The sequence below is a fragment of the Amblyomma mixtum genome, chromosome 1 (genome assembly GCF_055824585.1).
Source record: "Amblyomma mixtum isolate Tamu chromosome 1, ASM5582458v1, whole genome shotgun sequence".
Taxonomy (NCBI): Eukaryota; Metazoa; Arthropoda; class Arachnida; order Ixodida; family Ixodidae; genus Amblyomma; species Amblyomma mixtum.
In genome coordinates this window covers 279,356,266-279,381,553 of record NC_143012.1, presented here as the reverse complement: position 1 = coordinate 279,381,553, position 25,288 = coordinate 279,356,266, and the positions used below count along the sequence as shown (strand labels likewise).

Here is a 25,288-nt window from a genome sequence, read left to right as displayed (position 1 = left end):
AGCTTAAATAAACTAAACTACTGCTTAAGCTGCCTGTGACGTGCATTTTTTGTTGGTGTGCTTTATCACTGAATTTATTCGGTTACTCTAATAAACCATGAATATGAAAACCATACTTGACGTACTACATTGTATTGTAAACTGTGCACTTGAACCTGTGCTTTGTGCATCATACCTTGATGTACTCAAAAGTAATAGCACCAGTATTTTCACCAAGGTTTCCACTACGCATCATGCATGCTTAGCCAGCGTCTGAAAGTGTTGCTGCCTTTCTATGCTGCCTTATTTGCCAGTCACTTTCATTGGGTACCCAACTGCACATTAACAAGGCCATAACTAGCAGGAACTCGAGAACATTTGACTGGCAAAGGTTGGTGCGCGCTGAAAGGCAACCTTCAGGAGATACCGGTTCGAAAATGCGGGTTCTATAAAAAGACCACTTTATAATTCGCGCCAAAAGCACACGTACGGGTGACGTCATTCAATGTCACTCATACGTACGTTGCCCCCCAAAACGGCGGCGCTGCGGTGCCCCATGAGCCGCCATTTTTTGGACCAATGGGCGTCTATGGAGCCTTCGCTACCATGCCACACCACGAGCTGAGCCGCTGCCTAGCAACCGCCGCAGCTGGCAGTGCCGCTCGCCGCGCTATATGGCATGACGTCAGAGGAGGAGCCGGCGTTGCATCTTATACATAGAAGGGGCGGCTCGGTGGGAGCATACGCTTGGAGACACGGCCGCTTACCTGTTTTTTCAGCCAGCGTCCGCTCCGGCGGACGCGGTTGTTGCGACGCGCGTCTTTTCTCTTTTTCTCTTTCCTGTTATCTTTCAACTCTCTTCTATCTGCACGTGGCAGCGGTGGTGGCTCGGCTTGAGCCAGTCGGCAGGCCCGTACACTTTCCTTTTCATCCTTCTCTCAGACGCAACCAACCAACCGGTGGGATTCGTTGGCAGATATGGAAAGTGAGTCGGAGAGAAGCCAGGCTTCGTCGTCGGAACGAAACCAAGAGGCGGCAGCGAGCCGAGGAGACGAAGAAAAAACGAGCCGCACGCCTCGAGAAGCGCCGTGATGTTAATCGAGAAGCACATTGACAACGCTGTGGCAAAAACGCGGCACTGAAGCCATAGGCCGTCGGCGTACATTGTGTTCATTGGCGTTGACAGCGTTTTACACTCCGACGATTTTAAGCAAAGGAAATGCGCGTAACTGGCTCCCTGGGTCAGTGGACGCCTGATAGTTTGGTTTATTGGTTTATTGGGGTTTAACGTCCCGAAGCAACTCAGGCTATGAGAGACGCCGCAGTGAAGGGCTCCGGAAATTTCGACCGCCTGGGGTTCTTTAATGAGCACTGACATCGCACAGCACACGGGCCTCTAGAATTTCGCCTTAGTCGAAATTCAGCCGCGGCGGCCGGGATCGAACCCGCGTCTTTCGGGTCAGCAGCCGAGCGCCGTAACCACTGAGCCACCGCGGCGGGGCCAGTGGACGCCTGAATCGTGCTTATAGGTACTTGGGGTGATCAGAACCGGATGTTTGGTTTGGTTTATGGGCTTTAACGCCTCAAGGCGACTAAGGCTATGAGAGATGCCGTAGTGGGGGGCTCCGGAAATTTCGACCACCTGGGATTCTTTAACGCGTACTGACATCGTACAGTACACGGGCCTCTAGAATTTCTCCTCCAAAGAAATTCAACCGCCGCGGCCGGGATCGAACCCGCGTCTTTCGGGTCAGCAGCCGAGCACCATAACCACTGAGCCACCGCGGCGGACGAGGAATACGGCCCTTACATGATGGGAACACGGGGTACCCCTCAGGGAGCGGTGCTATCACCGCTCCTGTTGAACACAGCTATGATGCCCCTCCCAAGCCAACTGGCCCGGGTGGAAGACATTCAACACGCGTTATATGCAGATGATATTACAATTTGGACCACTCAAAATCACTGGGCATGTACTCAAAATCCCCACCTCCCCCCTTCCCCTACCCCTTCTAGAGAGGCATGGGAGACTGCCCTCCTCAACTGCTCCTCGCTTGAGTCCCAAAGGGCTCTGGTGAAACGGGCGAGAGACGGGGCGTCGTCATGCGGTGTCCCGGACTAGGGACGCCGACTATGTAGCGGGGCCACTCTGTGGCTCCCAAACTCGTTCACCAAATAAAAGTTTGTTCCACCACCACGGCGGCGGCCCTTTGGGGCATCGAGTCATTTGCTTCGTGACAAGTGCGGTAACTTCCAGCGTCGCTTGCTGTAGGTGTGCACGCCTTCCATCCTCGAAGAACAACAAAAAATAAAGAAAATATTGCAAGCAGAGCTTGTTTGAAATGTGGGGCTAGTACGACCGAAAAGTCATGGAATCTGCGAATCTACACCACTTCACGTGTACGCAAAGACAGTACGATGCCTTGCGCTCAGATAAGACCTCGTTGATTAGCCGCTGTGTAGGCGACGCCGATGACAGATGTCGGCGTTATTCACGGTCGGTGAAAAAGGTGTCTTCCTTGGCCTATACGCGGAAGCGCTTGGGGTAGCGAGGAGCCCTGGCCAGGAGTTCGAGCAGCGCCTGGTTGCAGATGTTCGAGTGGCGGCTGAAGGCGTAGTGCGATCCCTTCGTCATCTCGATCACCTTCACCACTCCGGGCTCGCCTGCGACCAGTACGACAGGATACCTCAAACTCTCACTTCGCGAATCTCCTTTTAACGAATATTTCAACAATATCCGGCAGTTTTCGCATGCATCCAACGAAAAATTATTTCAGTTTAATCCATACACGCCTGAACTTCACAAAACTAAACAATTTTTTTTTCAATTATATGATACGTTTATTTCCCTTCAGAATTCAAGATCATTCTTTTATTGATGAGCATAGTTTTCTCAACACCGACTTTTGAGCCGTCCTGCAGGGTGGGACAGAAGGAAAATGCGCGGCCCATTACATGTGGTAAAGCTTGAAACATTTGACATCGACCCTAATGTTACGTTCCTCATCACCCTTTCTGGTCTTCCTATGACAAAGGCACAATCTTGCTTCATTTTCTTGCAGAATTACAATGAATTCGATGCGGTAGGATTTTGCTTTCTTTTTCAGGGGAAGAATGGCGGCTCTTTTTGAACGCATGCTACGTAGCATCTGCTCAGGAAAAGTTTGGAGCCTTTCGAACTTACGCTAGCGGACGCAATTAACTTTCAGAGATTGTGCGCAAAAATTGCTGTCCTACATGTGAGGCGCTATGCGCGTATAGATTAACTCATTTCACAAGAAAGGATAATTTAGTTGAACAAATTATACTGAAGATAGGCCCAAACGAGCTTTTATAATTAATTGATTTGACGAAGTTTTGCCCTCCACAGAAGAACAGCAACAGAACAGAACAGCTTAAAGCGGCTGCAGGAGCAGGGTGTACAGTAGTGCTCGCGCTTCTAGCGCCAAGCGGTATAATAGTGAAACAAAAGGCGAATTACGTCGACACGTTGACAGTTTCATCGTTTCTTCGTTCATTGGTTGGCTGGCATGTTACGTTTGAAGACGATTAACACCAGTTGACGATGCATGTGTGGGCTGTAAAAGTGGCATGAGCGTGAAAGATGAAACGGATGCACTTGTCCATATCGAACAAAAATGAGATCCAACGGGTGAAAACAAAGGATGTCGTACATGACTATGGGACTGCTACGCCAACAGTATTATCCATACACATAGCCAGCTATGTACATAAAACTTTAGACTAAAATTTGTGTTTGGGCTATTTGGTTCATACTTGACTCAAATAGGGCAGCGCGAAAAACGGCACGGAACAAGGCAGAAACACAAAATACAGGACGGGCGCTGAGTACCAAGTGTTCATGAAGCGGCCCAGCACATTATAAAACAGTAATAAATCAAGTGTCAGACAGGGAGCCAATGAATCACGAAGGCAAAAGGGAAAAGGGGAAGAAGAAAAGTGGGGTTCTTTCACCTACATTGTTGAGAAAATTAGTGAGGTCAAAGGGCGATGCCGCGAAAAGAAAAGTCATGGCAGGCGAGCACAAAAAGAAAACTGAAAACATTGAGGCAAAAGCAGAGTCACATTCTAAAAACAGATAATGCTTATACATTACTACGGAGGCCAACATGTAAAGCGGCTAGAGAGTAAAAACAAGAATGATGGTTATCAAAATGTATTTATTTTTGAAACAGCGCAACAAAGACGGGACGTGGAAACTGAGGGGTAAAGACAAACAGGCGCTGACTAACAACTGGGTTTATTGAAAAAAACACACAAATATATAGACAGTGTTGTATATATTTCTGTGTTTTTTTTCAATAAACCCAGTTGTTAGTCAGCGCCTGTTTGTCTTTACCCCTCAGTTTCCACGTCCCGTCTTTGTTGCGCTGTTTCAAAAATGAATACGTACCAACTTGCCCAAATTTCTGCTTTACTCAGTATCAAAAGGCAGGCAAGCGTGCAATAAAAACAGCGAAGCAAAAGCCGTGTCACATTATAAGAGCAGACAAAAGCTTATACATATTTAGGGAGGCCAGCACATGATGTGGCTAAACGGTAAAAATGAAAACAAACTGTAATCAAGGGGTAAACTGAAAAGAACTAAAATTCGTTAAACCCATCACAGCAAAGGCAGAGTCAGGCTGGTAAAAGCTTTAATGTGGCCGTCAAGATGAAACGTACGAAAGGATGCAGGTGCGCACCGAGGGGAAAGGGAGCTGCATCGACGTAAGCATGTGCAAGATCGAGGAAACAAGGCACGATCCAGGAAACCCATTCCTTTTCCGTGCAATGAAACTGACGCTGTGCTGACGCACAAGTCACCAGCCTTCGCAAAGCGATGCGCCTCAATCACTTCCCTTTCAATTTTGACCGCCAGGAACTTCGTACTCGCTAATAAACGTTCACAGGTGGGTTTGGGCTGACTGCAGTGGTCTGAAAGATGTTCCCCGCATCTGCTTTTTCCATTGAGGAAGTGCTCCTGAGCCCTCACATTAAAGCATCGTCCCGTCTGGCCTATGTACACTTTGCCACAAGTTACGGGGATCTCGTATACCACCCAGGTCCGGCAGTTTTTGTACCGATTTGCATGTATCTTTGTGCGAGCCGGCTGTCCTTCTCTGTTAACGATCGCACATATTTTTGCCAGCGAGCACGAAGCGAGAACACGACCCGAACATTGTAACTTCCTGCTATCTTTTTTTATGTTGTGCGACATCTTGCGAAGGTAGGGGATTAGTGCCGCATGGTTCTTTTCTTTTTATTTCCTTGCCTTCTTTTATTCTTTGAAGCATAACCTCGCACACGTCGGAGACCGAGGAAGGTGAGTAGCCGGCAGAGCGGAGGCGTAGTACCTGCTTTTCAAAGCTCGAAGAGGCCATGCGCTCGCAGCTCTATTTTAACGCGGCCTGAAGTGCACTTGTCCCTATCGACCGTTTAACTAGTTTTTAGTTAAACGGTCAGGCAAGTTAAAGGAAGCAGGCTTTTTCTTGACCGGACATTATAACACCAACAAACGGGTACATCGCTGAAATGGACCCCCAAATAGAGAAACTCAATTTTGCTGCTTTAAAGAATCCTACATGCTCTAGATTCCCTACTATCGATGCAAAAAAGAGCAATACGCGCTATCGGTAACTTGGAGCTGTCCGATATTTGTGCGCCCTACTATAAATCGCATGGAATACTTCAAATGCCTAAGTACTACAAATACAGACTAAGCCTGGATGTTTATCGCCAATACCGGTTGGATAAATCTACCTTTGAAACAAAATACCAGGAGAAAAGAAGTGTGAACGATCTATGGAAGAACATCATAGTCAATCCCCGAGCTCGGACCAACTATGGACATCAAAGATTAAGCTGTCAGATAGCGGATTTAATAAACAGCTATCCAGTCATTCAAGACCTATTAACCAAAAATCTTTCACTAAACAGGTTTAAGAGAACACTGAAGGGATTGTTCTTAAAGGAAGACTAGTGTTTCATGTTTTCATGTTTTTCTTCGTGTTTTCAATTAATCTTCGTGTTTCAAGTTCGATAGTGTACATGTATTTTGTGTCTGCAAGTGTCTTGTAAACATGCATTGCTGGTAGAAGTTGTGTACTTAATCTTATATTCCGTTCCTGCACAGATTCTTGCAGTGTAAAAAAAAAAGAAAATGAGAGGATGGGGGATACAGTTTCATCTTAGATATTTCTCTGCGAAGATCTAACGCTGTTGTAAACTCCGCATCAATGTTAAACCGCTGCTTGCCACAGGGTGGCGTGACCTCGTCAGGCACTTTTCCGCCTTTTGTCACGTCCCCCAAGACAATAGTTTTGTATTATTGTCTTGAATAAAAAGCACTGATTGATTGATTGATTGATTGATTGATTGATTGATTGATTGATTGATTGATTGATTGATTGATTGATTGATTGATTGATTGATTGATTGATTGATAAAAATTAATCAGTAGCTCTCCACTATGGCACCTCTCATTGCACACCTGTCCTTGGGAACATTAAACTCTAAAATTTTAAATTTCTCTTCCCTCACTACTGCCCACCTTCGGTGGCTCAGTGGTTATGGTACTCGGCTGCTGATCTGAAAGACGCGGGTTCCATCCCGGCCGCGGCGGTTGAATTTCTTTGGAGGAGAAATTCTATAGGCCCGCGTGCTGTGCGATGTCAGTGCGCGTTAAAGAACCCCAGGTGGTCGAAATTTCCGGAGCCCTCCACTACGGCGTCTCTCATAGCCTGAGTCGCTTTGGGACGTTAAACCCCATAAACCAAACAAAACCAAACCATCCTTCTTTTTTAGTTCCTATGACGTACAAACAATGGCTTGCAAATATCATGCTGCGCATGCGTCAGAAAGGCTCTGCAATACAAAACGTTGGGCGAGTTGGTTTTTGGCTTCGATAACTGCGGCACATTTGACGGCACAGATCAGGAGACATACAACAGACAGAGCGCTGACTGACAACTTAATTAATTGGATGGGCAGTGGGTGCAGAAAGCGTGCTGGCCATCCAATAAATTTAGTTGCCAGTCGGCGCCCTGTGTGTTGTATGCCTTCTTCTCTGTGCGAGCAAATGCGCTGCAGTAGTGGACGTCAGAAAGGGGCACACCACTAGCTCTACACGTAGCTGGAAAACGAGTTTCTGTGGCGAGATTGCAAGTGTGGCTGGTGGCCGCGAGTTGGTGCTTTTTTGCGATCATTCCGGTAAACTATGTGGCATTTTGTAACTCAAACTGCTTCTGTGGAAGAGGCAGTGTGAATTTCTTCCGATTTCTATCGCAGAAGATGTACCCGTCCGAAAGAGCTGCACGAATAGCCAAGGTGAACTGGCAATCGAGCACTCCCGCGCTTACTGAGGCCCCATCCTCTGTAACGACGCAATGTACGCCTGATATTTTCTTCGGCTGCGCACAGTTTTGCGACTAGCAAGAGAGATAAGCGCCGACACTAGTATACTATGTTGCATCCAACACAGAAGTTCGTAGCAAACAAGTCACCGTTTTTACTATTAGCCACCCACACGATTATATACAGGGTGTGCACCTGAGATTATACAGGATTTTTAAGGCAAAAGCCTTTAATGCCTCGTCCTGTAGACAGAAGGTTGCCAGCAGAAGGTTCTCAGAAGAGGTGTCACGCTTTTCTAGTCAGACCAGAAAAAAATCTTTGTGCACGATGGGATTCGAACCACCATCCTTCTGTTCCGTAGCCGAGTATGCTAATGGCTACGCTACTTCCTGCCAACGCATATGTAGTTCTTGGCTAAGACGCTGGAGAGTGTTTGCAGAAAGGCGTCGAATCAGACGGATGCATCCCAGTTGCAAAGGCTTTCGCCTCACCGCACTTTAGGTCAACAAAATGCCCACCTGAATATTTTTTTAAATTAGGCTTTTTAAGAGAGCCCTTTTTCGGCATACCGTAGTACCTTCAGCTGTGTAGTGCATCAGGATAGCTAAAACGTGCTAACTAGCAGGCTGGTTAACTAGTACTGAATATTGAATAGTTTACTTTTACCTATTACCGTTAGGCTTCTTAATTATTGACAGGCACGTAGCCCACCGTTAGTAATGTACAGGCGCGGACAAAAGTAAACGGAGCACGCAAAAGTCTTCGAATATTTTTCACGCGTCACCTAACCGAAATTTCCAGCAGTGGTGCGCGCATGCTGGTAGCGGAGGTTGGTGGGCCTTCGTGTATAGACAAACAACGCTTCTTCATTTCCAACGGAGAAGGCGTGATTGCACTTCGAACGCAATAGCGTGCTCCGTTTACTTATGGCCGCGCCTGTACATATCAGCTCTTAGCCGCCGCGGTGGCTCAGTGGTTATAGTGCTCGGCTGCTGACCCGAAAGATGCGGGTTAGATCCCGGCCGCGGCGGTTGAATTTCTTTGGAGGAGAAATTCTAGAGGCCCGTGTACTGTGTGATGTAAGTGCACGTTAAAGAACCCCGGGTGGTCGAAATTTCCGGAGCCCTCCACTACGGCGTCTCTCATAGCACGTTAAACCCCATAAACCAACCATATCAGCTTTTAAAATTTCTATAACGCAGGTACCCTCGGCGCTGTTGGCCAACAAATTTCGGCTATTTTGACGAGTTACTTGCACTGGAGAGATTGTTTTGCCTGGAAGCTTCTCAAAAGCGCCTGTATTTTGGCGCGATGCAGCCAAAATTTGTTGGGCCACAGCGCAGATGGTGACCACGTTTTCGAAATTCTGAACACTGATATGAAAGTCTTAAATGAAACACCCTTGCATGATTTATACGAGACATCATTATCACAGCTGTACTTCTCGAAGAGCAGCGACCTGCTTATTTCGCCTTGATTGTGGAGGCACATCCTGTTCACGTGAACTTTAGAGTCGACATCTGAATGATTCTTCACAGCTCACGCTTACTCGCTGTGCATTTGTATGTCGCGAACATACGCACAAACCAAAAAGTCTCACCCATCTACCCAATCATGTCGTGCTTCAACGATGGCGCCCGTTATGATCCACGTCGTGACGACCTGCGCGCCGGCCTTCATCGACGGTATACGCAGGCCGCTTTTTGAACACCGACCTCTGTCTGAGACGCCGGTACTGAAGCTGACCATAATTTTCTTGATGAAACCTTCTTTGAAAGCCCACCCACGATGGGGTTGACAGATGGTCGAAGTACATGCGAGAAGGTCGCGTCACGCATCAAGTACATCGTTGTTTACGCTGCACTTAGAAACATCCTCCGTCCATTTGGCTTCCAGAAAATGCAGACTAAAACTGTCGTCTTCAATCATTGGTCTCGCCAGAAGGTTCAGTCTTCGCTAAAAGCAGCGAAAAGGGTTACGGGTTTATGGGGTTCAACGTCCCAAAAGCGACTCAGGCGATGGGCGCAGTAGTGGAGGGCTCCAGATAATTTGAGCACACTGACACGGCACAGTACACGGGTCTCTACCTCTTCGCCGCGTCGGTCGAAATTCGACCGTCGCGGCCGGGATCGAAACCGCGTGTTTCGGGTCAGCAGCCGAGCGCCGTAACCACTGAGCCACCGCGGCGGCAAAAGCAGCGAAAAGGCCGCACACATACTCCCCAGTGCGTGCCCAAGTGGGCTCTGTTCATTGCTCTGCTTTCAGACCAATGAGCACTCCTTCATTTCCCCGACAGAAGGCGTCAGTTATTTTGCAAGTGGCAACGGCAAGGCGTCAATAGAACGCGGGTTCAGTGTCGGCCGCGGCGGCCGCGTTTCAACTGGGGCGAAATGCAAAAAGCGTCCGAGGGCTGTTCGATGTCAGTGCACGTTAAATAACACCAGGTGGTCGAAATTATTCAGCAGCACTTCCACTACAGCTGCAACAGCTGTAGGTTCATTCCTCTTAATGTTCTCCATTGTCTTCACGGCCGCGCATAAGGCACTGAACGCGCCACAGAGAGCAACGAAAACCCCGGGGTACACAAGCAGGCATCTGTTCTCGATGCAGCTGTCGAAGGCCACAGCTGGAGAGACGTGCGCAGTTTCCTGCGCTCTTTTAACGCCCACCGTAGAAGGCCAGGTCATAAAAAGAATTAAGGAAGCAAAAAAAGGGGGGATTGACGAATCCAGTGAACGGGCGGAGCAGCAAACCTTGTCTGACCAGGCGTCCCGTGCCGTCGTAGAGCCAGGTCTTGTCGGGATCGTGGCCCAGTTTGAGCAGAAGCTCCCTGTTGTTCTTCAGGGAGATGAGCTTGTCCGTGTCACTGATCATCACCACCATGGGCGTCCCCCTGTGGCGGAGCGTGGTCAGCTGCTGCTCGAACTGCGAAGCATTTCATTCACGGAGTGCATATTCTCACCCGCCTTTGTCTTACAACCACACATCGCGAGCTCTTATGCGCAAGAATTTCTAGCATCCGCTCCGGCACAGCATGGGATATACTGTGCGAGGAACATGACTGACCTAATGCTTTTGTTACTAATTTCTGTGACCTCAGTGGTGGCCCAGCTGTTTGAGCTTCCGCCTTGCATGCGGTAGTTGCGGGGTTCGATCCGCAGTCCCGCCAGATACCCGCTGGAGATACAGTGGGTACAAGTTTTCCTCTGGCCTAGGGATTAGAAGGGAAAGGGTCATCAACCCCACCTTGTGTAGACAAAATACTTTGTGCCATGGAGCTCTTTGGCCAAAGCTGCCCTTGCGCCATAAAAATCCATCATCATCATCATCATCATCATCATCATCATCATCATCATCATCATTATCATCATCATCATACTAATTTCTGTGAGGGAGAGCTGTAGCTCGACATTTTTTCGTAAGAACTGTAGGGATGATACAGGCCAGTGCTGAGAAGAATTCAATACAAGTGCACCTTATCGGTCCTTATATGAGACAAAAATTGACATCATTATGTGACAAATAAAAGGGACTGATGTGTACTGCGGTAAACGAAATCTCGGACATATTACTAAATGTGAAAAGCTACGGTGCGTATGGATCACACGCAACGCATGGAACAGAACTGGGGCTTCGTTTTACGCTGCCACTGCGTCGCGATGAATTGGCAAGAAAAAAAAAAGAATAAAGGAACGCCGATTATGGTTTCCTGGTGCGAAAGAAGTTCAGTTGCGTGTGGACATTCACAGACTATATAAAAATGTCTACCGACATTTTACAAACAAAAGTCTATGAAAGCGGGTGGCCGTAACTCTTCAAGCGGTCAATGGCCCTTGACTGCATACTTTGACAAAGCCCGTAGAACGTCTGGGGAAATATCTGAGAGAAGCAAGTGCGCGGAAAACGGAAGAGGGGCAAACCCGAGCGTCGTCGACGCCTACGGTGGACAGGTAGGCGAAGTACACGTCGTGCATGCGACTTCTCAGCGGGTGCCTGACGGCCGCCATGGCCGAGCTGAGGAAGGACGTCAGAGGGCCGAGCACGTGCCCACTCCTCAGCAGCCAGTCCGTCAGCGGGTTCACGAGCAGCGGATGCTGCAACGAACTGCGCGGGCGCAACGGTGTGCATTGCAGGGATAAACACGGTACAGTGGCAAGGAGTTTTGTTTAGTTTATGGGGGTTTAACGTCCCAAATCGACTCAGGCTATGAGGGACGCCGTAGTGAAAGGCTCCGGAAATTTCGGCCGCCTGCGGTTCTTTAACGTGCGCTGACATCGCACAGTACACGGGCCTTTAGAATTCCGCCTCCATCGAAATTCAGCCGCCGCGGCCGGGATCGAACCCGCGTCTTTCTGGTCAGCAGCCGAGCGCCGTAACCTCTGAGCCTCCGCGGCGGGGCGCGGCCGGGATCGAACAGTGGCGATGAGGCTTGGAGCGAACACTAATGGCTGCGGGGTACTCATGCATAGCAGTTCTGTGAATCTGTTTCTTCCGCTATGAGCGGCACAGGTTCGAGGAGGCGAACTCATCACGAAACGTCCGGTGTATGAGGCGTCTCGTTTTATTCGATACGATGGTTTCAATTCAAAATAAAAGTAGTAAGACCATGCCATGCAAAAATATCGCTTAATATTTTGAAATATGCTTCAACAAGAGATCCGCACAGCCAGATAACACAACCTCAAAACTGCGCTTTGTTGCTATGGTCGCATTTTAATGAACAACAAGTATTAAATAAAAGAAAACACCAGGTATGAATAGCAGTGTGTTCGCTTGCTCAAAGCGAGCCTTAAGTTTGAGCAACGCTCTTAAACTGGAAGACAACTGTAATGCGCTCGCTGGTCGTGCGCTGACTAGTGGAGACAGAACCATAAAAAATAAAAAGATAACGAGTAATGTTTCAAGGGCTCCTAGAGGTACATAACGCAAGTATAAGTATCGTTGACCATGTCCGTTCGACCACCGACCTTGCTGTGTGCAACTCCTTGAAACGCCGAAACTCCAGCGCGCAAGAATTCTTTCGACTCATGCACGAATGGTAGACAATTAGGTACGCGCCCGGCTCTGAGCCATAACTTCCGCGATGAGTTTGATTTGTGAACATCCTCAGCGAGGCTACATGAGACAATGAACATCGTTCTGGAACGTGCTAAGCATTGGCCATGACAGTGCAAAGCATTTTGATCAAGTGAATTTATTCATGCAAGGACGACTGCGGAATCACTTCTCATTACCAGCGAGCGGCCGCGATTTCTGCAATGTATCCCCACCCCGTCCGTTTGACCCCGCATCGGCTCGGAAACTCCTGTAACAGGGGTCACGTGATATTCCTAGATGACAACAAAACTGTCGACGTTGCGTCATTATAGAGTGAGCTGACCTGACACTGCTGCCCGTAGCAGGCATCAGGAGAGCCAGGGACTTGACCGTCACGGAGCCGATCTGCTCGGCCGTCAGCTGGACAGCGGGATAAGCTGCCGAGCTGTGGCTCACCAGCATGTCGACCCTGCGGTAGCGTCATCGTATTATCGTGCGCTCTTGATTTCTAGCGTAGAGAGAAAAAGAATGTTGGGAAAAGTCACAGGACGGTTGAGTTTGTAACTCCAGTGGCCTAGCTTTAGATGGCTTGTGGCCGTGAAGGAATACAGACATATTAGAGTCCATATACTAGAGTATTCCGCATCGTACTCGAGAAGCGCTGGGTGGTGAATGCTGCGTTCGCGTGTCGGAGGTACACTTTTTCAGGTACAGGTGAAAGTTTACATTTGGGTGTCCGGCGGTGGGCTTGCGGTCGCTGACGCCAACGACGCAAAACTCAGGAGAGAACTGAAAAAGGAACGGCTAACGCTCTAACTACTAGGACACGCAGCGAGGCCTAGGGTCAGAGCATCTGCCTCGTTTGCGGCAGGTGCTGGGCTCGTATGTTGAAGAGGCATTTCCAGCGGTGGATGACCGGTGATGGGCTGCGCGTACGGCGTCGCCGGCTCCACATTTTTTAGGATGAGCAAGGAACAGCTGCGCTGTAAAATTCAACATTTCTTCTTGCGAAACCCCAAATGCGATGGTGTCCCCACAAAACTAATACAGGCAGTGCACAGTACACGAATCTAGAATAATTTGTAGGCAGTGAAGATGTGACGGTGATGATAGAAACAAGGAGAACAAAGATTTATTTAAATGACCTATCCTGGCCAACCTCCATCTAAGCATGCTGACTGCGAGCAGGTGATGAAGTAAGGTGCCCCAGTAAGAGGTCGTCAAAAGTTAACAATGTTGGCGTCACGTGGTAACGACCAAACTCTGTGGTTTGTGGCTTGTCGGGGTTCAACATCCCAAAACGACTCGGACGATGAGGAACGCCGTAGGGGAGGGCTCCGGAAATTTCGACCACCTGGGGTTCTTTAACGTGCACTGACATCGCACAGTACACGGGCCTCTAGAATCTCGCCTCCATCGAAATTCGACCGCCGCGGCCGGAATCGAACCCGCGTCTTTCGGGTCAGCAGCCAAGTGCTATAACCACTGCGCCACCGCGGTGCACAGTTCGCGGCACAATGTCTAGGGGATGATGCACTTTCATGTCTGGAACGGGCGAACACCCTCGGCATCGTTTTACGGCAGGTCGTGTGACAGCGCCCGGAATTTGCTCCAGCCGGAGTTGGAACGTTGCAACTTAGTACAACAGATAGCTGCAATCTCCTGATACACTGTAAGGAGAAAAGGCCTAAACTCACTCTTTGATGTCAAGCTTCTTCAAGAAATCGCTCAGGAGATTTGTTTTCTCGTCGCTGGTGTGCCACCAATAGCCGGTACTTTTGGTAAAGGAGAAGTCTACCAAAGAGAAAAAAACGTGCGATTCAAACTACAATCACTGGTGTAGAAAACGGAAAGGTCACAGCATTACGCTCACTGGGCCAGTTAAAGCAGAGGACATCTACACCATGCCTGTCCAGAAAGGGTATGGTGTAGCTGAAGTCCTGGTACTGCCCTGGAGAGCCCGTGAGCAGCAGGGCTAGTGGACGCTCGCTTGTGTCCTTGTGGTCGGCTCGATCCATTCCCGTGTGCACGTACACCAACCGCACCTGGGCGCCCGTCTCAGGCGCATTCTTATAGCCCGGACGCCCTTCCGCGCGCCACTTCTGCACCGTTCAGCAAAGAAGTAAATGTTCAACTTGCGAAAGCAACGGCAACAATGAGGTGATAAACGGTGGCTACTGTGTTTTACTGATAGTCTACATCGCTCAGTAAAGTCGTTTAGATATTCAGCTAGCATTTTCTAGAAAAACATGTGTGCTGACTGCGCTTTCGCGCTGTCCAATGTGGAATTTCAAAACCATAACTGCACTGAATACTGTTCAGATCTTGAAGGTACTGAGTCAAGTCTGTAGAGGTAGACAAGCGCAGTTTCGAAAAAAGCAGTGCTTATATACCGATATTTGTATAGTTTCCATGCGTGGGTTGGAGCAGGACATGTCGAGGCCTGATTTTAAAGGAGCAAGCACAGTTCACGCTTGGAATATCCTAAGGGGGAATATACTTGCAGGAGAAAAGACGTTTACAATTAATGCCCGTGGTATCGCGCAATACAGCAAGCGCGACTTAGTGCTTTTCGCACTGGCCTTGTAGAGGTCTCCGCATGTGGTGACGTCGACATGGCGCTCCTTGTACGCCATCGGCACAACGTGCGGGTGCGGGTGACCAAGCCTGTGCACAGCGGCTGTGGCGTGGATCCATCGTTTGGAGTGAAGAGACTGTGCCTTCCAAGCACCATGGGCGCCAGCTATAGTTATGGGGCGGTTTCTGGCTGGCAGATCAAGCAACCAAAGCGGCGACGAAATCGAACCCAGCGCTGAGACTGTCGGCGAGCGCACCCAACGGGCGCTGTGAATCAGGCTCGCTCGTCGGGAAATCCGGCATGACCCGAGACCTGTGCCAGTAAAAGGGAAGAGAGAGAAAGAGAGCGCGTGTGCGCCGGTGTGTGTGTGTGTGTGTGTGCGTGTGCGTGTGCGTGTGTGTGTGTGTGTGTGTGTGTGTGTGTGTGTGTGTGTGTGTGTGTGTGTGTGTGTGTGTGTGTGCGCGTGCGTGCGTGGGGGGGGGGGGGGAGGAAGAGAGATTTCTCGAGGAAACGCCGGGTCTGGTTTCGCCGGTCAACATGATTGGTGTAGTACCGTGCATTTTGTTAGAATACTCTTTTCAGCTGCATAGAGCCCATAATTTAAGTCACTGCACCATGGATGACCCCTGAAATCCATATCATAGTACATTTTATATCGTACTGGGTTTCACTAGGGCCATACTTTTGCAAGTATAAACCGTCCCTGAGTGATCCTGTTCGACCATTGGAAACGGATGACGAAGAACCCTCTACGCCGCACCCCTGGCACCCCAAAAATAGCAACAGAACTTTCTTTCATTGTACGTCGCGACCGTGACCTGCAATGCCTATGGACAGCATCATCATCAGCCTGACTACGCCCACTGCAGGACAAAGGCCTCTCCCATGTCTCTCCAAAAATCCTTTGCCAGCTGCGCGTCCACCGTGTCCCCGCAAACTTCTTAACTTCATCCGCCCGATTAACTTTCTGCCGCCCTCTGCCCCGCTTGCCTTCTCTTGGAATCTACTCTGTTACCCTTAAGGACCAGCGGTTATCTTGCAGCGAAAGGCTCCAAAATTAAACCTATAAATGTTTAAAGGTTTGCGGTGCACTGATGACGGCAGCACTCACCTTGCTTATCTGTTTATGCGTTAACCGCTGGATCTCGAAGCTTCACCAAACGATTAGGAAGTACACTCAACGACAGATGAAACCAGCCCTTCGAGTCGGGAGCTGCGGCCATCGCACAACTTAGCTGCTTCGCAGGAACTACGGTGACCACAGTCTAGGCTTCCTCAAGAGATCTTGCTGTGAAGCGAAGGTTGTCAACGACGTTACGAAAACAATATTACAACTCTTTGCAGAGACGAAGCGACTATAAAAAACTTCATTGGGAAAGGAACTGATCACCTGATAGCTGGAGTAGACGCATTTTGATTCTGCAGGTTACATCTCAGCATTTCAGTCATGGGCAACTGAGCAAAACTACTAAACAGCAGCATTTTACGCACGGCACCTTTGCTCCACCACCATACACGCACGGAAGCAACGTTATACTGTAGTCGGATGCAACTAAGCCTGCAGTGAAGCTCCGCCCACATTCAGGACAACCGAACGGAATTACCATTTTACCACATAAGTAGTAGGCAGTTGTAAAAGCTATTCTTGTTACCTGAACAAGAAGCCAATCATGAGACGAAATTATAAGCTCAAGGATTTTGAGGCATCTGGCTTGTTTGATGCAAAGAAAACTTAAAAGGCTGATTTTGGACACTTGCAAATGGCCAGCGGAGTAATACAGGATGCCGCGGACCGTGGCCAGTGTTACCAACTGGTCTTTTTCTAAGTTGTATCCAGCTATAGAACTGAATCTGTTTCGCAGCTTTCCGTGCCAACCGGCGAAGGAAGGTGGCCGCATGGTGGCCCCAGTTCAGAGAACCAACAACGCTGCAGCCGAGTCTTGAATCTGGTCGAGCGCGTTGTTCCATTTCGTATTTATTTTCAATTCTTTTTCTCTTCCTTTCTAATGGCGCACCTATTCATTAGCACACAGTCGTAAGGCAGTACATATGCAGTCGTGTCTCGTGAATATGAACACTTCGGTTCCCGAACAAAGTGTCCATAAAGCGAGTCGTCCATAATAACGAAGCAAGGAAAAAAAATAAGAACAAATGAATATTCTTTTAAAAAAGCGCTTTATGATTACGGACTGCTTCTATGTAGAGCGGCGGGCAGTGAAGTGGGCATATAGCAATCTTGGAAGCTGCATGTTTATTATTCTGGTCGCCGTTAGAAGAACGTTCGATCCGCCTAGTGTTCCATGAGATGTGTGATAGAGCCTCTTGGTGTGACGAAGTATCTCCTTAGGGGGAACAGCGCATCAAAGGCGGGAAACACAGAAGTATCTCCTACTACGACTGTTCACACCCCAAAAAAACTCCGTACTCACTCTGTTTTTCTGTTTTCACTCTGATTTTCAACGTAGTGCACAGAAAGATATTTTTTTTGTAGCCCTTCATGCAACGCAGAAAATGAAGTGATGATAATTATTTTTTATTATTTATACAGAATACCCCTAAAGGCCCTCGAGAGGGTATTACATAGGGGGGGGGGGGGGGGGCACAGGCAATTGAACAGAATAAAAGAAAAACCACAAATATAAAACAAACAACAAAAGCACAAATAAGACACACTGGATGAAATAAGTAAGCAAAAGAATCAATCAAAAGCACAAATAAGACACTTTGCATGACATATAAGTAAGCAAAAGAATCAAAAGAATGGCAGCACGGCAAAGAACGAAGATTACTGCATTATTAAAATTATACAAACAGAACACTAATACAATGAATCTTTTTAGTCACAAACCCTGCAAAAAAGGAAGCCATGAACAAATAAAATAACAATGTATGCGAAGAGTTAAGCAGTAGTTATTGAAGATATAAGTTTAAAATATTTATCAGGATCAGTGGTGGTTGCGATATGTGAAGGCAGAGTGTTCCAGTCAGATATTGTGCGTGGTAAGAATGAATGCGCATAGATAAATGTTCTGCACGTGAAACGTCTAACTTTAAAGGGATGATCGCGGCGGTCAAAAATCGAAGTAGGAAAAGAAAAAAAGTCGTTATGAAGTGATGGATGATGATAATTATGGTTCCGACACCGGGAATCGAACCCGGGCCTCATGGGTGAGAGCCAGGTATCCTAGCTACTAGACCATGCCGGAGGTACTACGTTGACGAGAACTGTTGGAGAAGTTCGCGGAAGCCCGGCTGTGGTCCGGACTGCGAGCGGGCTTCTCCACAGCAGGTCTGTTGTCACGAAGGAAACATCCCCACTGTTGATTTATTATCACAGCTGTATCTGGTTACAACAATTTTTTTGGAAAGCAGTAATTTATTATAGGTTACCCAGAAAGTTACCGTTTAAACAACGAAATCAATTCAGAGAAAAATTATTAGAAAAAGTAACTGGTTACAAGTAATTCATTACTTGAAACGCGTTACATACAACTCTGAAACGAAAATGAGCGCACCGTAGTAGGTTCGCGGTACTCGCGTTAATCCGAGCACGTTATTATCGCGTAACAAATAGCATGAACAAGTAGCTGTGACCATACCTATTATAACACCATGGCTGTGACTCGCCCTCGTCCCAAGCAGCAGTGATACCATAACATAAAGCATTTTCACGCAGCCTGTACGCTATCTACGCTCCACGTATACCAGACGACAGCGCTCGACCGGAAGCAAGACTCGACTGCAGCGCCATTAGTTCTTGTGACCGCCATTGTGGCCAAGTTTCTGGCGCCACTGTGAAACTGGCATGTTTTTATAGCGTTGGACTGAAGGTCATGGACTCTGAGTAAGCATTCCCCATGTCTCACCTGCTTGTAACATGCCACCGGGAAGCGGATATGGTTTCTTGCGGTCATCTGTCTATGGAAGGCACGTCAAGGTCGAAGGTGGCTATGGTTGTTGACATTGCCGTAGGAACTACGTGCATCGCTGAAATGGCAAAGGCGGATATTCTGAGGAGTTTTCAGCGGGCTTGAAAGGGCACGAAATGTGGACTTTTTTGAGGAGAGGCATGTGTGTCTACAGTCAATACTCAAACAAGACCTCAAACCAGTCTCCCTTGAACAGAAATGCAGTCAACAGCGTTACGAAAAAAGAAACTAGAACAGCCGGTTGCACACTTTATAGTGTTGTGTATTTCGCAGATATTTCTGCAAATTGCCTTGTGATAAACTTGAACAAGTCCAGCTGCTTATCAACACTTATCTCTCGGAAAACAGGTTATGAAGCTACAATCGAAAAACAGCGGCTCGCCAGCAAGGCTTATTATTTGAAGCCATTTGTACTCAGGATAGCTCCCGAAACCATAGCAGTAGCGAAATAAACAGCGATGCTGAAAAGGAATCTACGGCGTCCAAGGCTCCTGGTGTCTGCTTCACGGCGTGAACACTTTGGTGACAAGACTTTTCATTTAGAATTGAACTGAGACAATCACGGAAAAAACAACTCTAATGTTGCCTTAGGGCAGAAAATTGAGCAAGTTGGGACAAGTTCAATGCGGAAAATTAAAGCGCTAGCAAACAAAGACACAGCGCTTGCTCGGAACTAGAGATTTTTTTATTCAGAGATCTCAATACACAAAAACTAACAACAAAAATACTGCCCATCGGGTGCATCTGATCCAAATAACATGTAAATAAACTGATAATTCGCATGACGACGAAGCCGAGAGAACTGCAGACGTATTTTCTAGAACGATACTGCGCAGTATAGGTTAACAAACACCAAGCAGTGTAGGCTTCAATAATGCAAGCAGCCCTATACTTTCGCGTATGTCAAAAGCGGGGATGCAAGTTTTGGGATGCTGACCGCGAAATGCATGGTTCAGAAATTTCGGCTGTGCTGGCGACCGTTGAAACTGTTATTACAAGGCAACTTCGCGCTTACTGTGTATTCCCTACGAGTGTTCTGCTTGTATACAGACACTAATTAACTTTGTCTCTATAGTTCGGTTTTCGATCAGTTTCACGAGCTTACAAAGCGGGTAGCGGTCAAGCTCAATCATTTACGAACGGCTGCCAAGGCAGATTTCTCGTCTTCAAAATGGATAACGCCTATAGTATACTAGAGCACTCCATCATTCTCGACTCTGTGTCGAGATCACTCGTCCATTTTATAATACTGTAGATAAGGGCTCGCTTTCTGCAAAATGTAAACTTACCGCGGAATGCTTCAGCGAAGTGGATCGCAATTTCGATTCCCCGCGGGGCTCTTCACTTGGCCATGACTGTAGCCGCCTTCCATGGCCCAAGACGATTTTGTGCCGACATGCCTCAAGCATGCCAGGCGCTTTTGTCTTCTTTTTCTTTCTCTGCGTTGCCATGAAACACCGTTCGTAGACTGACGAAGTAAACGGGCGAACACAAATTAAAGTTTGTGGTTAACTTTGCCCGAAAATTAAGCCAGTTATTTATTTATTTCGTCATACTGTCAACCCTTCATTTAGGGTAGTTACAGAGAGGGAAACAAATATAAATACACTTCGATAAAACTGCAAATAAAGTACAATCCTGAAACAAAATTAGAAATTTTCGCTCTATGCCTGAAAAAATAAATATCGACAAGTAACTGAAATTTTTCCATATCACTCTACGCAACATCACTTCGCAGTTTATTCCATACTTCAATACCATCGAGAAAAAAGATTAGCGGTAGGCATCAGTGTGTGTAATAATAGGCGGTATTATTCTATTGCGTTTTTGACGTTTATTTTATATGTCCTAGCTATGCATTATCCGAAAAAAAAAAAGGTTTCAGTCGGAGCTTTATCAGTCTGATCTCCAGCAGTTCTAATCCACACTGTTGTAGCATCCACACTGCTGTCAAGTAAGACGGTCATTTCTTCACATTTTGCATTTAGCTCGTAATTTCAGCTCTTAGTGCATCTATTTTGAGCATCTGATGAAGCCTGGTTATCAAGAATTAATTGCAATATTTCTGCAGTCTTGGGCCCGGGATTTTCTTCAACACCTGAAATCAGCATTTACAATACCACAGAAGAAGTAGACCAAAAATATCAGGTAACTGCAAGCGCATGGCACGACTGACAAAAAGTAGTTGTCACTTCAAAAAGTAGCAACATTTGTCAAATAATGAACCTGCAATATCAGTATTGTCCCCTAAGGCATGTTGTCGCCAGGCCAGGTGCCGTGCTTTCAATTGAAACAGCTTGCGTTATTGTTATTGTAAGCGCGCGCCAGGTAGGATAGCAGTCCTCCCATAGGTGTGTTCCTCCACGCGGAACTTCAGAGACAAAGCAAAAGCGCTCCGGCACCATCCAATGAATGGTCTCGTTTATCGAGCACATTTTGCAAAACCAGAAAGAAGTACCTTGTGGTATAGTCACAGTTGTAATGATTCATGTAATGGCTCTTTTCAAAAGTACCCTTAGTCTCATCATCATCATCCCGTCTTCCCGCCTGTCTTCCTTGGCACTGCCTTACCTTTTCCTTGCGTCCGAGTTATGTCGGAGTGGCAGTCGCCTTTCTCACATTTTTGTCAGTGAATGTGAAGAACAAGGCGCGTAAGCTGCAAGCCGGCACCTGTACAGAGGGCATGCCGGCAGCCAGGAGGGCAGGATGCCTCAAAAGAACCCAGAAAGTAACGTATCTTTCCAGGTTCTCCCATAAATGATGGGATGTCCCAGTCCCAGCACAAGTACAAGATTCAACAAACATTTCCAGACCGTATGGGCAGGACATGGAAGCACAAGCAAAAGACGGTAGTCCCATAAGTATCTATAGAAGCGTTTTTTCGAGAGAGAATGCGTGAATTGAGCAGAAACAAACACGAAACATCACATTTGCCTCTCAGAAAGGTAGCTGGTAACTTCATGGAACCAATGATTTTAAACAAGTAAAAAACCACTGTTCGCTCTCTTCTCTCGCTCTCCTCGCGCCACAAGCTGCATGTGTCGCTTTGAAGGATCAAACAAGAGTTCCGTTCGAACAGTGAAGGGCGCACTTGGCTTCGCATCCCTTCCGGTGCACGGCGTCTCCCGCACGTGGACCGTTGCCTCCCTGCCGCAGGCGGTCGGCAGCTGTCTGCCTTTCCATACCGCGCCGCTAGAAACGGCGCTCACCAGCGTGCCTGTCTTCTAGCGGTTCCCCTGCTGCCTCCAGACATCAGCATGGTGCGACGCTGTCTGCAGGCATCTCCGCCTATCTGCAGACATTGCTGCGTCACTGTCTAGCAGAGGTGCATTAATGGACTCCCGTCGCTCGACCGTCTTCATCGCTGGACGGAGGCCACCTTGCGCACTCTGATGCCCACGGCCGTTCGCGCGCAAGTCAAAGCGCGCGGCGGCTCTTGTTCTCATGAGTTGGCTGTCGTGGACTTCGTAGGATTCACGGCAGCTTTCCCGCGCGCCTCGGCGTGCCCATACCATTCCCATCGGAACTGATGCAGCAGCGGCGCATCTCAGGTCATTTCCAGAGCTATACGACCCTGCTCCATGGTGCCGCTATTCCAAGAGCATGCAGAAAATCGCCGGGAGAGACATTCAAAGACCCACCGCCCTCTTGCTGCTAGTGCGCATGGATTAGCCTTTACTACGGGCTTCGGCGTCGCTGTTGCCATCCTGCCGCAGTGGTGTAGTTTGTGCTATGTCCGCAGCGCTCATCAACCCCCCCCCCCCCCCCCCCCTCATGCGCCCTGGATTAAATATAGCCTAGCGGATTACCTCCGATACCCAAGATTACTTGCGCTTTGACCTGGCCTCCCACGCCGGACTCTGGTGCGCGTCACGCTCCAATGTCAAAACGTCCTCATGACCCCCTCCCTCAAGCTCCAAGCAAAGTCCTGTCTCCCCACTTATACGCAAGAAAATGAACCAAGTATAAGATCGTTACGATAGAGGGTGTAGCGCAGATGTTTGAGCGTTTGCTTTGGTGCGAGAAGGCGCAGGACAAGGCTGCCTGGACCACACGATTGCAGCCTTCTATTTCATGCCTGAGTTTCCGTTGGGAACGGCGTCAACGAATCTTTAGGCGCATTTCTTTATTATTTTCGCCCAGCAGAACTAGAATCAGTTTTTTTTTTTTGTTTTGATAACACGTCGCTGAAGCTGCTCCGAGACTAGTGCTCTACGCGAGAGGGGTGTGTCAACTCGTAGAAAATCCGTGACCTGAAACCGCTTATTTGCACCGTGCGCCCATTCGGACTTCTCTTTTTGCTTTGAAGTTGCTCTTTACGTGCATTTGCTCCTGTGTATATTATATGAATTTGTATAGTCGTTAGAATGTTTGCTCAAGGCGTCTCAACTTTCTGCCTGCGTTGTTTTTTTGCTTCATCATCAGATTACCCAGAACTGGAGGTAAAAGTGGTCATCCTTAAATATGGATGCCGTAGTGCTACGCACATTGTGTATTAAATGGTGTGTACATGCGTCTGCAGCTTGTCTTCATTTCAGTACACTGCATATATCAAGAACAGCTAGAAAACTAGCGATGCAGTTTCGCGCGTGCCAGGAAACATTGTACATATGAACAATACGATCGGTGACCTCATGCTGTACAACAAGAACCATAAAAAAAACGCAGTGCGTCAAACTGCAGCCCACAAATTACGAATTAAGCTTATGGGGTCTTCCCTGGAATGCTAAACTTTTTGGAAACTGCTGGTTGTGGTAAAGTTTTTCGGATGCGTTCGTGGAAAATGAGAACCTCTTGCGGATATTCCAAATGTCCCGACATAGGTGGCCTTGTGTGTAGAGATGTGAAGGCCTGAAAAAAACACTGCAATTTTGGAAAAAAATCCGGTTTTTTCCGTTTTTTTCAGACGAGGAAAAATGGAAAGAAACATCGAAAATTTCACAGTGCGATTTCAAGGCATTATAATTACTTGCTTTTAGTTTAGGCTTTTTATTTTGCTTTGAAAATCATTGCAGTGTGCATCGTTGAACGATTGGAGAGCAGTCGTCGTCGCCGGTGCCAGGTAGTGCTTTTAAAACGTTCGTGCTGCGAGTACGCGGGTTGAAGGCCAGGTCACATGTAAGATCCAGGCTTGACTTAAAAACACACTAATACATGACCTCACGGCTCAAGTAGAACAAAATGGCTGCAAATTCTACAGCGCCACCCACACGGCATAAATAACATAGGCTGCTGTGCGCGTAAGCGGTTTTAGCCAAATACAAGCCTAGCTTCTTGATTTCCAACGTAGCAGAGTAGAGGACATCCGAAGGAATTTGATTCAGGACAGGGTAGCGATGCACGTGGCCCCATCTACCTGGTGGCACGGCCTTTGCTCAAACCAGCAGCTAACTCGACTGCTGCAGATACCACAATCAACCGCCAGCTGCGAACGAAACTGGTCACGTTTCGGAAACGTGCGAACAAGGATTCGCAACAGGCTTTCAGGGGAACGCGTTCGAAAGCTTATGTATGTGTAGTCGAACCTAGCTGTGGACACAACTTCAATCTATGCTGCTGCGCGTAGTGCCGCAACCAGCGACAGTGACTCTGAGTCCGATATGGCGTGACTTATAGATCAGTTTTCATGTTTCCTTAGAGCAAGAAGTTCGTTTCACAATATGACATCTATAACTTCATATTCGACTGAACTTCGGAGCATTATTATTGATCGTTGTGCTGTTGCAAATAAATCTGTTTTTGATACGTTTTGCAAATTTTCCAATTTTTCATGGAAAAAACCTAAAAAAATGGGTTTTTTCATGCCATTCAAAATTTCTTGAAATTTTACACCTCTACTTGTGTGTGGCGCTCACACGCCATGCGCGTATTGGATAGTTAGCTCGGGCAATGCCACACGCCTCTTCCCTACCAACCCGATAGTACCCGCTTTATTTCCTCTATTCTTCATTCCCCATACTTACTGCAGCCCAGTTGAGGTAACAGTGGTACACCCAACAATAAGGAAACAATTGTCGGGCTCACCATCCCCCCGCGCGACCTCCTAAATATTCACTCCTCCCGCGTACCACGCCTCACTCGGCGCTCAGATCGGTGCTGCCACTTGGCGGCATATTTAAGAACGATTCGCCTGCACTTAGCCTCGTGGCGGCACTTCCGAAATCAGTATTGTGTGCATCCGTATAGGAGCAGCTGCCAATTCGTAGAAACTGGACCTGCCGAGTTTCGTTCTTTGCGTCAAATACGGGGAGATCAGCGTGACATGGGTTTTCAAGCGTGTGCTATTATAGGAGTCGCCGTATTTACACGACGACGTAAACGTTCTCTGCATTGTTTTACCGCCGTACTTACCGTCACCACGAAAAGAGGTAGCTTGCCTTTTGAATGGGGAAAGCTCTGGCTTTTTCTC

General features: G+C 47.8%; 1 protein-coding gene, 1 non-coding gene and 1 pseudogene across 2 annotated transcripts in view; all 3 read right to left on the bottom strand.

The window, feature by feature from the left end:
* Positions 1-10,208, bottom strand: part of LOC149371871 (uncharacterized) — a 70,934-nt gene extending 60,726 nt beyond the window's left edge. The window contains exon 1 of the mRNA XM_089566166.1: positions 10,089-10,208. The gene's annotated coding sequence lies outside the window, so the exon portion shown is untranslated. The remainder of the gene's footprint in view (positions 1-10,088) is intronic.
* LOC149371870 (uncharacterized) lies at positions 2,504-16,848 on the bottom strand (annotated as a pseudogene).
* Positions 16,849-18,084: 1,236 nt separating this feature from the next.
* TRNAE-CUC (transfer RNA glutamic acid (anticodon CUC)) lies at positions 18,085-18,156 on the bottom strand. The gene has a single exon. It is a non-coding gene; the product is annotated as a tRNA-Glu (tRNA).
* Positions 18,157-25,288: the final 7,132 nt, after the last annotated feature.